Raw genomic sequence first — 11,939 nt, forward strand, 5'->3', positions numbered from 1 at the left:
TGTAGCTAAATAAAATTACCATAGGGTTTCCCATTTGCTTGCCAGGTACATTACTAAAATGTTACCTAGTTCTCAAGGCAAGGATATCGACTCGCAACAGTATGGGGTGAGGTGATGTGAGGTGAAATAGTCTAGAGTACGAAGGTTAGAAATGATCCAAAATGTAACCGTAATCTCTTTTTTAAAATAATAAGTCTTGTTACTGTATATTTATATTTAATCTGCATGTATGTTACTACAATTTAGGATAACTATTTGGTGGTGTCTGAGATCTGGAACTAGCTGATAAAATGTCGAGAATTTACTGAAACGTGGCGACTAATGTTAATATGAGGGCGAGATGTGAATCCAACATCAGAATGTGTTATCCCAGAAATTGGAAGCAAACAATCGACTAGTTGTAAATGTAGGTTTTCAAGCATTAATCCTTCAACTAGCATAAACCTATTTAGAGTTTTGAAAAAAAGACTTCATAATAGCTCATGCTTTATTTACACTGTTCCCTGTCATCTGTCATTAGAATGGTGAATCAGTCTGGATGATGTAAAGCGTGCATGAAACTATAGTGTTAAAAACATTTGGAAACAAATTGCTCATGCAGCAAAGTAAATCAGTGGTCAGCCCTTGGAACCGTTCCGAGAGCTCTTCTGTTACCACAATAGCTTATTAAGGCTCTTTTTAAATTCAGTTTTCTTAACCTATTATTATTCCGAGAGAAATTTTAATTAATTTCCCTAAAATCCTTTACAGATCCTTTTATTAAATACAAATGACCGTGTCAGAACATTACATTGTAGTAGATACCAGGGACTGTTTACTGCTGTTGAAAATGTTATAATTGTAGATATAGCTATAACCATGGATAAAAAAATTTTTTTGACGAGTTTAAATGTCATTTCAGATGTAAATTAACTTGTTAATTAAGTGTGAAATGTATTATATTACTGTTTTGCTTTAGCCTTAGATCAAAAGTATTTCAGTTTCTGATCCCTTTTAACTCATTGAAATATTAGCATTTTTTCCCTCAAAAAAATGTATTCAGTTCCATTCCACCTGTGGCCAAATGAAGCAATAAAAGAGCTCTGTTGCTCTACCCACAGAATCAATACTTCACACGTGTAAAAATCAACAGTAACACGAGTGAAATAACACTTAACAGTCTGCAGCAGTAGGCAGCTGAAGATAGAAATTCCTGCTCCAGATTCTGGAAAGAGACACAGTTGTATAAAATGAACAGCAACTCATCGACAGGCAGTTGCTGATGCAGAGTTTTGGTTCACTATAGTTGCCAGTTATCCAGTTTTTCAGTGAGATGAATTTCTAAAACATAAAGCAGCATCAAACATTTGATCCCCCCCCCCCCCTTTTGCATTGAATGTTCTCATCCTGAGAACTGTTTAAATGTAATTTTTGATTTGCTTAGCAACAGTTTGTGTTTCATTTTACTTCTGCTTTGGTTTAGTATGAAATAGTGTTCCACTATATTACGTGAAATGTTTTTCTCGAGTAAAGGGATTATATAAAAGCAATTTGTTGTCTATGATTTTGAATGTGGAGGTATTAATTATTAAAGATTTCAATACATTTTTATTCGAAAAATAAATCTCATAACTCAACATATTATCCCACCTCCTGTTCCTTGTGCAGATTTGAACGAGGTAAAAGTGGGCAACCCATCTTTCACTTGTATGGCAGGCTGTGATAACTCACTAGTATTTGTGCCTGTTGGGAATTTTACCTTTCCCTACGGTGGCAGTATCATCATAATGCACATTAATGGTGAAAGTTTTTAAATTCAACTTTGTGTAGGAATCTCCCTTTCTTCTTGCCTAGTGTGGATGCCCAACCAATTAAATTACTTGTTTTAGGTTCCGTGTCCCTTACGGAACAGAATAAATTATTTTTAAACTCAGCACAAATGTTCGCTCTTCAATATAGAACCAGCTTTTAGAAAACATTCCAAGAAGGCTTCCTGTAATATCACCCATTTGGGAAAACAGTTCGGCATATTTCTAAAGGATTTAAAGTAAAAGAATAAATGCATATGTGTAAATCCAGTCCATGTTACATTGACTGCATGATTTATAAATTCCACACATTTTAATACTTTCCTATCCCTGAAAAAATAAGATAGCCAAATTGTCAGCACCACTGTGATACAACAATTTTTCTTCCCACAGGAGCTTAAATTCCAATCTTTCTACAGTATCTCATAGAGCCAGAACATTCCATCCCAGCTCGACTTATTGGCACTTTGTCTGTCTTCCCACAGCAAGCAATATATTTTGTTAGTCCAGCACTGAGAGTCATCAGGAGGAGAAAATTGAGTCAGTGCCCAGTTTACTTAGCTTTTACATTGTCTAAGATGCAGCATGAACAGATTGGATGCCAGAAATTAATAAAATTACATTAATATTCATGCAGCTCTGTGAGGGAAAATGGGACGGCTTCTCCTCCCACGAGCGGGCCCCCTGATATAGAGGGTCGACGCTCGCCCCAACCCGCGTAACAGCCCCCGGAGTTAGCAGGCAGAGACGGATGGCAAGGTATAACAATCTTTTATTACGAATGTCTGGGAACACCTCTTATCACAGCCGCCTATGAGTGGAGATGCTCCCTGAACAGCACAATCATACAACTTTTATACATTTCAATAACCCCTCCGTTCCCTGTTAAGACCTCCCTAGATCTCTAATTGGACTGCCTTATCAGTGCTACTTTGACAGGCCAAGACCTTAGGCCGTGACTAGAATGACTTCATTAGGTCAGAATTTGTTGATTCTCCTTGGTGCCCGTGAGTCCGCCTCGAGCCTCTTCGCAAGGTCTTATCAATGTCTGTTTAGGTTCTCACATCGTATCTTGTCGGAATATTATTGAATTGATAACTTCTGGAGCCTTGGTACAAGGCCGAAGAGAGGCCTTTTACCTCCTTATGGGTCGGTGCAGGAACCAACACTTTACCCTTGTCCCGCTGGTACCCCTAATGCCAAATTTCTCTTACAATTCCCCCATTTTGGCCCTTGGCTATACGCCAAGCTGGCCATATTTCCCGATAACTATCTCCCTGTAGGCAAGTTCCAAATAGGTCCGTTCACCTGGGTGGCCATCTCCCAAGCTTCGGGACCTCCTGAGACCTTTCCTGCAGAGTTTAAAAAAGGTAAATCCTTCCTGTAGGACTGCTTAAATTTTCATCCCTTATGGCCTTAATCATAGTGCGTGCCCTGACGTATCGTTTGGCCTGTTTAATTCGTGCACATGTTAATCCCATCATGACCATCAGAACCAAGCCCTGTGATATAAGTACATGTGATATAATTCTTATCCATGGGTGGATCTGAATATTAAGTCCAATGTTCCACATTTGAGTACCAGAGCTGATCAGCCAGCATCGTGTTAGTGTCTCTCTGTAGGCTGTCTACTTCTTCCATCAGCTGGATATATTGTCGTCTTTAATTCTGGATTCCTTGCACCAAATGTAATTGTTCCTCATTTAATTCCGGTGCCTTGCGGTTCCCATACCGCCTCCTTGTACCCCTCTCAGAGGGTATCCGTGACCATTCCGTGGATGATTTCCATTGTCTTGGGATGTATGTGGTATCCATTTTTGTCTATTTTTCCCATGGGCCTGAAACAGAAGTTAGGGTTGGTGATGACACAGAGGTGACTCCTCCTCTGGTCTTAATCGTCGGGTTGGCTGCTCCTATGCTCACGCACCAATCTCCATTCCCTTGTGGAGCAGTGATTGTTTCGGAATCATGTTCGAGAGGAGTGATACTCAGCATGCATCCGTTTGTTTGGTGGAATCTGCAATCCTCATTCGGCATTCGTGGCGTACCTCGACATAAAATCACTTGATTATTTTTATAGCAATCAGTTATGTCAATGCCTTTTGTACTAATTTAATTTTAATCACCCATCTGGCAGGCTGATGGTAACGCAACCGAATTTGGTTTCTTACTTCACCGATATTATCGTGTCTCCCTTTGTTACATCATACTGTGGTATGGACAACATAAATCCGATCATATTCACCCGCCCAGTAATACATCTGAAATTTGGCACCCATGCGTGACTATTCCTTTGGAGCTCGCATTTGTCATTCATTTTTTTATCTCGAGTCCAATTGTTAAGTATGCTGTTCGGGATCCAATCTGGTATGTCCCCATTCTGGAGTTGCTCCAAGTTATGTTGTACTTCACTTAATCCAGGCCCCATACCCGGAGCAAACTATCTCAGCTTGTAATCGTTTACTTATGTCGTTCCCCATTGCGTGGATCAAATTTATTGTCTTGGCATGCTTCTGTAATGTATGGGCCACTTGTAACAGTTCCCCTTCCGTGCCATCTCCCAACCGCGCTTGTCGGGCTTGGTTATCCAAGTCCCTCCCCAGTAAACCCCCCAAGACTACGCCATTAAGTTGTTAGCCTGGTCATATATTGCATACAGGTCGATGGAATTCATCGTCGTAACCCCTGCCGCATAACCCGTACCTAGTGTTTCCATTATTCCCCTTTTTGTTCGACCTTGTCCTGTTCCCTTTCTGACATTAAATCTCAGGGTAGTGGATTCTGGGCCTTCGAGGATCCGTTGTGCCAGGTTCTGGTATAGACTTATAGTTTCATTCCCACAGAAGCTAGGAAGAATGATATCCATTAGATTTAGGTTAAGTAGTCGCTGACGCACCGCAATTATATCCTTTCTTTAGATTCTTTTATTACTAGCCCCCCTTTGGCCCAGTCTTTATGGACGGGCTTATGGGGGGACTTGCGTGGTTGTGCTGGGAAGAGTTGTTGTCCCCAGGGTGGTTGTTGGGGCAGTGGTAGGGCTTCCCAGGGTCCCTTTGGGCGTGTTTGGTGTCCCAGCCGGACCTTTATTGTCATCTTTCCTCCACACTCCATCCGCCCCCCTTTTTAGGTTGTATTCCTTCTTCTTTGCGCTGCGCATGATCAATACCGGCTTCTCCGTGTTGTTACCGTGTCACGCTTCGGGACATACACCTTATATTCCAGAGACCTCCCTTGGTCTTCATTTTATCCCATTGGCCAGTTTTCCTAAACATCCTGGGGTCCCACCCCCCTTTTGCTCCGTTCTGTTCCCACCCTTCTGTTTCTTGCTGGGTGGATTTGGCTGCTTGTTTGCAGCTTCGTCTGCCCAGGCATGAGCTTCTCGAACTGAAATTCCATCCAGTTGGATTTCTGCGCCCTTCCCCTTTTGGTCCTATGAACTTGCTCCTGTCCTCGGAATCTACTGGCGCCCATGACATCGGCAGCCTGCTGCATTACAACCTCACTTAATACACTATACATAGCCGTGCGTTACAATAAGTTCTGTCCTTGCTCCAGTCCTTGGCTGCTGGGATGCATATTTCGGCAGTTAAATTAAACAAAGCTAGTTCATGTTGTTGTGTCTTTCTTGCGTGTGCAACATCTCTTGTAGTCCATCTGTATTATCCAATGCTTGCGTGGGCCTTAAGGTTCCCAGTATCCTGAGTCTCCAGAGTCGAAGTAGCCGCTGCGGTCCCATCTCGGTGAGTGTTTTATCTGCAAATTTTAAACAGATAGCCTGGTCGTCATCAGGTGTTAGGTTCTGGTCTACTCATCTTTTATCCATGCATGTCGAGGTCACTCTGTGAAATCGGAGGTAAGGGTTAGGTTGGGTTTGTGGACGACACTTACCCACCGTGGGGTACATTGGCTCTATTGCCATAGGTGATGGTGCTATGGCTGCGCACCGCACTATCCGTCTAGTCCCATTTAAAAAAAAAAAAATCTCTTCCAGCTTATTTGTCTTAGCTTTTAACTCTTGAATTTGTTTTGATTGAGTATCTTTCTTTTATCTGTATCAGGCGAGTATTATTACATAGGCTAGTTCTGTTTTTATTTTTATTCTGACTATCCCACCATTTCCTCTATCTGCCAGGTGAGTTTTTTTATTCTATTTAGAAATCCAAATTAATAATGTCCAGTATAAAACAGCTGTCAATGGAAAGGGTTAACTCCTTTACAGGTTTGTAAGAAAGCCTGATGTCATTACGTGATTTCGCGTAATCATCCGAAAAATTATTTTTTAAGTCTTTGTGCCTTCAAAACTTGCTTAGAAATTAGGAATCCGTTAAAACAGCAGAAATCATTAGTAAAGCCATCATTATAAAAGTCTTCTCATCAGGAAAGACGGCATTTTAGATTAAACTCCAATTTTTTCTGAACTTCTAATTCAAGTACTTGCCAAAGATTTTTTTTTCAATTGATTTAAAACTAGACCACACATTTTTAATAGCTATTTTGTTTACTGAAATCCAATTTTCACACACGCTGTATGCATTCCAACATTTCGTTTTATTTTACGGTCCCGTTCACTGCGCAAATCTTGTGTTTTATTTCTCTCTCAGCACAAAATCTAAACATCTGTGCCAGTTCCATTTTCTATAAGAATTTAAAAATTCAGTAAGATTCTCTAATTCCCAGTTTTTTCTTTCTGTGCTGAGTTCGCATAGCTTAGATCTTTTCTCCTCGTTATTTTCAAAACCCTCCTGCTTGTTTAGACTGTTCGGGACTTTTCTTGATAAACAACGTCCATTTTGGAAATCTTTCAAACTGCAGTGAAACTTTCTCGTAATTTAAAATCATTATCAATGGAGAGTGTCTTTTACCTCTTCAAATTCTTTTTTTTCCAATTAAACCAATATCTTTTTCACAGCCGATATCAACTAGTATTTAGTAAGTTATGTCTTTTTCCATCACAAACACCACTATTTTTTCCCAGCACCTAATTAGTGCGTTACGCCTTTTTTTTCAGATCACCTTTCTTACAAGCTCCATACATAATTTGTTGACTGTTAATATGATGTTCAAGGTTACTTGTTCTTGCAGTCAAAGCCCAATATTTATTTTGAGGTGTTTCTGAAGTAGAATTTTTGTTTTGAGATAGGGTGTACCAAGAACTTTCAAACAAAATTATCAAATAAAATCTGCAGTTCTCCCCACCGTATTTAGAATTTATATCAACCATTAGCAAAATTGTTGACTTGCAAGTGTTAGGTTCTTGTAGCAATTATACAAACACTAAAAGGAATAAAAACAGCAATAAATATTAATGAAACAAAAGTCTGGAAATCGTGTAGCAACATAAGCTTTAATAGACGCACCTTTAGAAGCTTAAATGAGATTCAAAGAAAAAATACTATCCAGAATGCCAATATTTTTAATTTGAAAGCATATGAATTAACTCTCTTGTTTTGGTGATTTGCGATATACTACAGGCACAAATTGCTCTCTTGAATGAAGGAAACATAAAGTACAACTTCATTGAAACCTACTTTTCACCAATACAGGACTTTATCTTTCAGGAGTGTACTATTTGGGGTTACTCGGTTGAAATATGAAGGAATTATTGGTAAATTCAACTAATAATTTGAAATGTCTCTATTTATCTGTATCAATGGTATGCAAACATGCTATGCCACAGACTGGGAGAACATGTTTCTCCACCCACTGTTGCCCACACTCGATTCATGATTTCAACCAGGATGTTTTGGGAGAGATTTACTTAATGGCCATAGAAACATAGAAAATAGGTGCAGGAGTAGGCCATTCGGCCCTTCGAGCCTGCACCGCCATTCAATAAAATCATGGCTGATCATTCACCTCAGTACCCCTTTCCTGCTTTCTCTCCATACCCCTTGATCCCTTTAGCCGTAAGGGCCATATCTAACTCCCTCTTGAATATATCCAATGAATGGCATCAACAACTCTCTGCGGCAGGGAATTCCACAGGTTAACAACTCTCTGCGTGAAGAAGTTTCTCCTCATCTCAGTCCTAAATGGCCTACCCCTTATCCTAAGACTATGTCCCCTGGTTCTGGACTTCCCCAACATCGGAAACATTCTTCCCACATCTAACCTGTCCCGTCCCATCAGAATCATATACGTTTCTACGAGATCCCCTCTCATCCTTCTAAACTCCAGTATATAAAGGCCCAGTTGATCCAGTCTCACCTCATGTCAGTCCAGCCATCCCTGGAATCAGTCTGGTGAACCTTCGCTGCACTCCCTCTATAGCAAGAACGTCCTTCCTCAGATTAGGAGATCAAAACTGAACACAATATTCCAGGTGAGGCCTCACCAATGCCCTGTACAATTGCAGTAAGACCTCCCTGCTCCTATACTCAAATCCCCTAGCTATGAAGGTCAACATGCCATTTGCCTTCTTCACCGCCTGCTGCACCTGCATGCCAACCTTCAATGACTGATGAACCATGACACCCAGCTCTCGTTGCACCTCCCCTTTTCCTAATCTGCCGCCATTCAGATAATATTCTGCCTTCGTGTTTTTGCCACCAAAATGGATAACCTCACATTTATCCACATTATACTGCATCTGCCATGCATTTGCCCACTCACCTAACCTGTCTAAATCACCCTGCAGCCTCTTAGCATCCTCCTCGCAGCTCACACCGCCACCCAGCTTAGTGTCATCTACAAACTTGGAGATATTACACTCAAGCAGTTTCCCATGCAGTAACGAAGGGGAGACTCCGAGGACAAGTCAATTCACTGCACTCATTCACACTATGTAACAGTTTTCTCAAAAATAACAACTTGCATTTATATCGTGCTTTTAACATGGAAAAATATCCCAAGGCATTTCAAAGAGGCGTAGTCGGGCAAGCATGAATGCCAAGCCAAAAGAGATGTTAGGAGGGGCGACCAACAGCTTGGTCAAAGAGGTGGGTTTTAAGGAGGATCTAAAACTTGAAAAGACTGGGTGGCAGAATAGTCACGGCAGGTGAGGCATTCGGGTTTAGTCCAACAGAGGAGCAGAGTCCAGGAGTTGGAAAATCAAGTGTGAGCAGAATTCTGGCTGTTGAAGAGAGCACTGTAAAAACACAGAACAAGAAGGGTGGGGGCTGGGGTGGGGGAGGGGGCAATATGCTTCGTTCCAGCAACTTTAAATTTGTAGCTTGAACTAAAATATACCTTCTATTAGGGCCTGATGATTTTAAGCAGTGGAGGTGCGGTGAGGTTGGATGAGTGGGAAGAATATAAAATGACTGGATACCCATGGATAAAGTTGTATAGGAGAGGAGTTCAGTGTGGACAAGCCATTTTGGGAGCCACCTTCCTTGAAAAACAAGGGCAGCATTAACAGATGGCTGGACACTCCTGCCGCCTTTGCTGGTGAATGCTATGTAACATGGAGAAAGAGTAACGGAAGAGAACTAAATTTTAACAAAAGAAAGGACATTGTAGATTGTACAATTTCGTGCTAACCTTTTGTTAACAGTTGCAGTTCCAACCAATGTGTTGCTTGGGATTGCTCTCAGGAATGCTTTGGGTGAGGGGACTGCGGGTCTGTGTTTTGCCATGCAGTGAGCTCCTACTTTCAATTGTGCCACGGTGAAGAGTTGCAAAGTGTAGGCCAGAATTTCCCTACAGTAAGAGAGAAAATCGGTCAGGCCATCAGTCCAGTAAAACAATTCTATTTTAACAGGAATCTTTCACTTGCTATATGGAAGCTGGAATATCCAGCTTCATAATAGCATTCTTCTGCTAAAATGAAGAAAAAAACATGGAAAATGATAATGAATCATAGCCAAGTCAATAGGCTAGACTTTCTTTAAAACCCTTCACTGCCCGATTGCCACCCAGAAACACTGCTAAGGTTCTGCAATTAACGCCGGTGAAAATTTCCATTAATAAGGTAAGAAATACTGCCCGGCGAGATAACGGATCTTGCACCAAGATTCTCGGCGGTTTCTCGGTGGTTAAAGCTGAAACTAGGGAAAACGGGCGGTTCTTACCTGAATGACCGATTAAGTATTTTAAATTTAGTCCAAGGTTGCGGTTGGGCCTAGGGAGGGGAGAAAACTCAAAAAATATTTTTTCACTTATAAAAAGTTAAAAGAACATTCTCAAGATACTTTTAAAGGTAATCACCGTTTTAGAAAAAATAATAAAAAACCTTTAACTTACCTTTCTTTACTCACCTACCGCCCTGTTTCAGGCTGCTTCTCGTGGGCGGTTTCCTCGGCGATCTGTACGGGCTCCGTTGAGGCCAAACTTCGATCTTGGCTCTTTTCTCGGCGGTGCACATGGGCGGTTTGCTCCCCGGCGGTCTTTTCAAAATGTGGGCGGTTCTATTTAAAAAGTAAGGGGGAAACTTTTGCCAGGCAGTTTGTCTTCCAAAAACAGCTGTACCGCCGAGAAAACCTCCGAAAATGATGGCAAAAGTCACTCCCAAAATCTCTCAGCCAGACTAACTATCACTAAGGTTAGAGGCACATGACACAGCAGTTAAAAGTGGAGGCAGACTGTGAATAACACGTGAGCTATATTATAAATACCACTAAGCTAATACAAGTCTGTGACTTTTACGCAGTGGATATTGACTGGTACAGTTAATTTATCTAGATTCCAATTTCCGAGCCCTTAAAATACTTTCATGCCAATCTAGAAAAGTAACAAAAACTGACCTGCAAATTTTAAAAAGTCACAGTCCTGAATATTAGGACTATGACACATGAAGACAAGGGGCTAGAATTTTGGCTGATTTGCGCCTCATTTAACGTCTTGGCGAGGCGCAAAAATGATTTTTTTGGCGGAAAAACGAGGCGCGCAAGATTTTGCGCCCGGGGGAAACTTTCCCCAATGGGTTTGCGGCGGCGCTAGAACTTACCGTCCCGCCGCTGTTTTGACCGTTTTGATGACATAAATCATCGTGTGTTGCTGCACGAGCGCCCCAGGCAGAATTTGCAAGCATTTTGCCCGATTTAGCTTCTGCCTGAGAAGGCGCCAAGAAAAAACAGTCGGACCCAGGGTGCACCAGGAGCCATGTTGAAAACGGAGGAGAAAATCGGAATTGTGAGTGATTAAAAGGATTGGGAGAAGAAAGCTGCATTACTGCATACTTTTGATTGTGAAGTTTGAGCGCTTTTAGTTTGTTTTATAAAGGACATTTTAAAATATATGGGGGCCATGCTAGGTTGGGAGCCAATAATTCTGGCTGCTATATTCATACGGCTTCAAGCTGGAAGAAGGTGTATTGTTGATCATTTGCAACGTAATCGAAAAGGTCGCAGATGTATGGGGAAAAGGCCTTACCACCCTCGAGTTTACAGGGAACATTGCTCATATCTTCATCTTTCTGAGGCACAGTGCGTTAGAAGGCTGCACTTCCAAAAAGTGGTGGTCACAGAGATATGCCAGCTCATACAGGCAGACCTACAGTCTACCAGCGGCAACAGGACTGCACTGCCCATCGAGGTGAAAGTGACTGTGACACTTGCCTTCTATGCTGGCTCCTTTCAGGCATCAGCGGGGGGCATAAACTCCATCTCGCAGCACACTACACATTGCTGCATTCGTCAGGTGACTAATGCACTGTACACACGCAGAATGTACTTCATAAACTTCCCAATGACCAGGGAGACCCAAAATGAGAGGGCTGTAGGTTTTGGATGATTTGCTGGCTTCCCCAAGGTTCAGGGTGCCCTTGACTGTACATCGCCCTGCGAGCACCTTTAGAGAATCCAAAGGTTTTCCGAAACTGAAGGGATTCCATTCCATGAACGTACAGATTGTGACCATACTCAGCGCATCATGGCAGTCAATGCCCAATATCAAGGGAGCATCCATGATGCTTTCATCTTGCATGAGAGCACTGTCTCATGCGTGTTCCAGAGTCAACCACAAGGCCAGAACTGAATGCTCGGGGACAAAGATTACGGCCTCGCCACCTGGCTCATGACCCCCCTCCAGAACCCCCTGAGCATCGCTACAATGGGAGCCATGCAGCCACATGCAACATCGTCAAACAGACAGTTGGAGAGCTCAAGCAGCGCTTACGATGTCTGGACCACTCTGGAGGCTGCCTACAATACTCCCCTCAGCATGTCTCTGAGTTCATTGTGGTGTGCTGCATGCTACACAACTTGGCCATCA

General features: G+C 42.0%; 1 protein-coding gene across 6 annotated transcripts in view; it reads left to right on the forward strand.

The window, feature by feature from the left end:
* LOC139239069 (WD repeat-containing protein 7) overlaps nucleotides 1-11,939 on the forward strand; it is a 1,036,818-nt gene that overhangs the window by 774,932 nt on the left and 249,947 nt on the right. The gene's annotated exons all lie outside the window — the stretch shown is intronic.

The sequence above is a fragment of the Pristiophorus japonicus genome, chromosome 2 (genome assembly GCF_044704955.1).
Source record: "Pristiophorus japonicus isolate sPriJap1 chromosome 2, sPriJap1.hap1, whole genome shotgun sequence".
Lineage (NCBI taxonomy): Eukaryota > Metazoa > Chordata > Chondrichthyes > Pristiophoridae > Pristiophorus > Pristiophorus japonicus.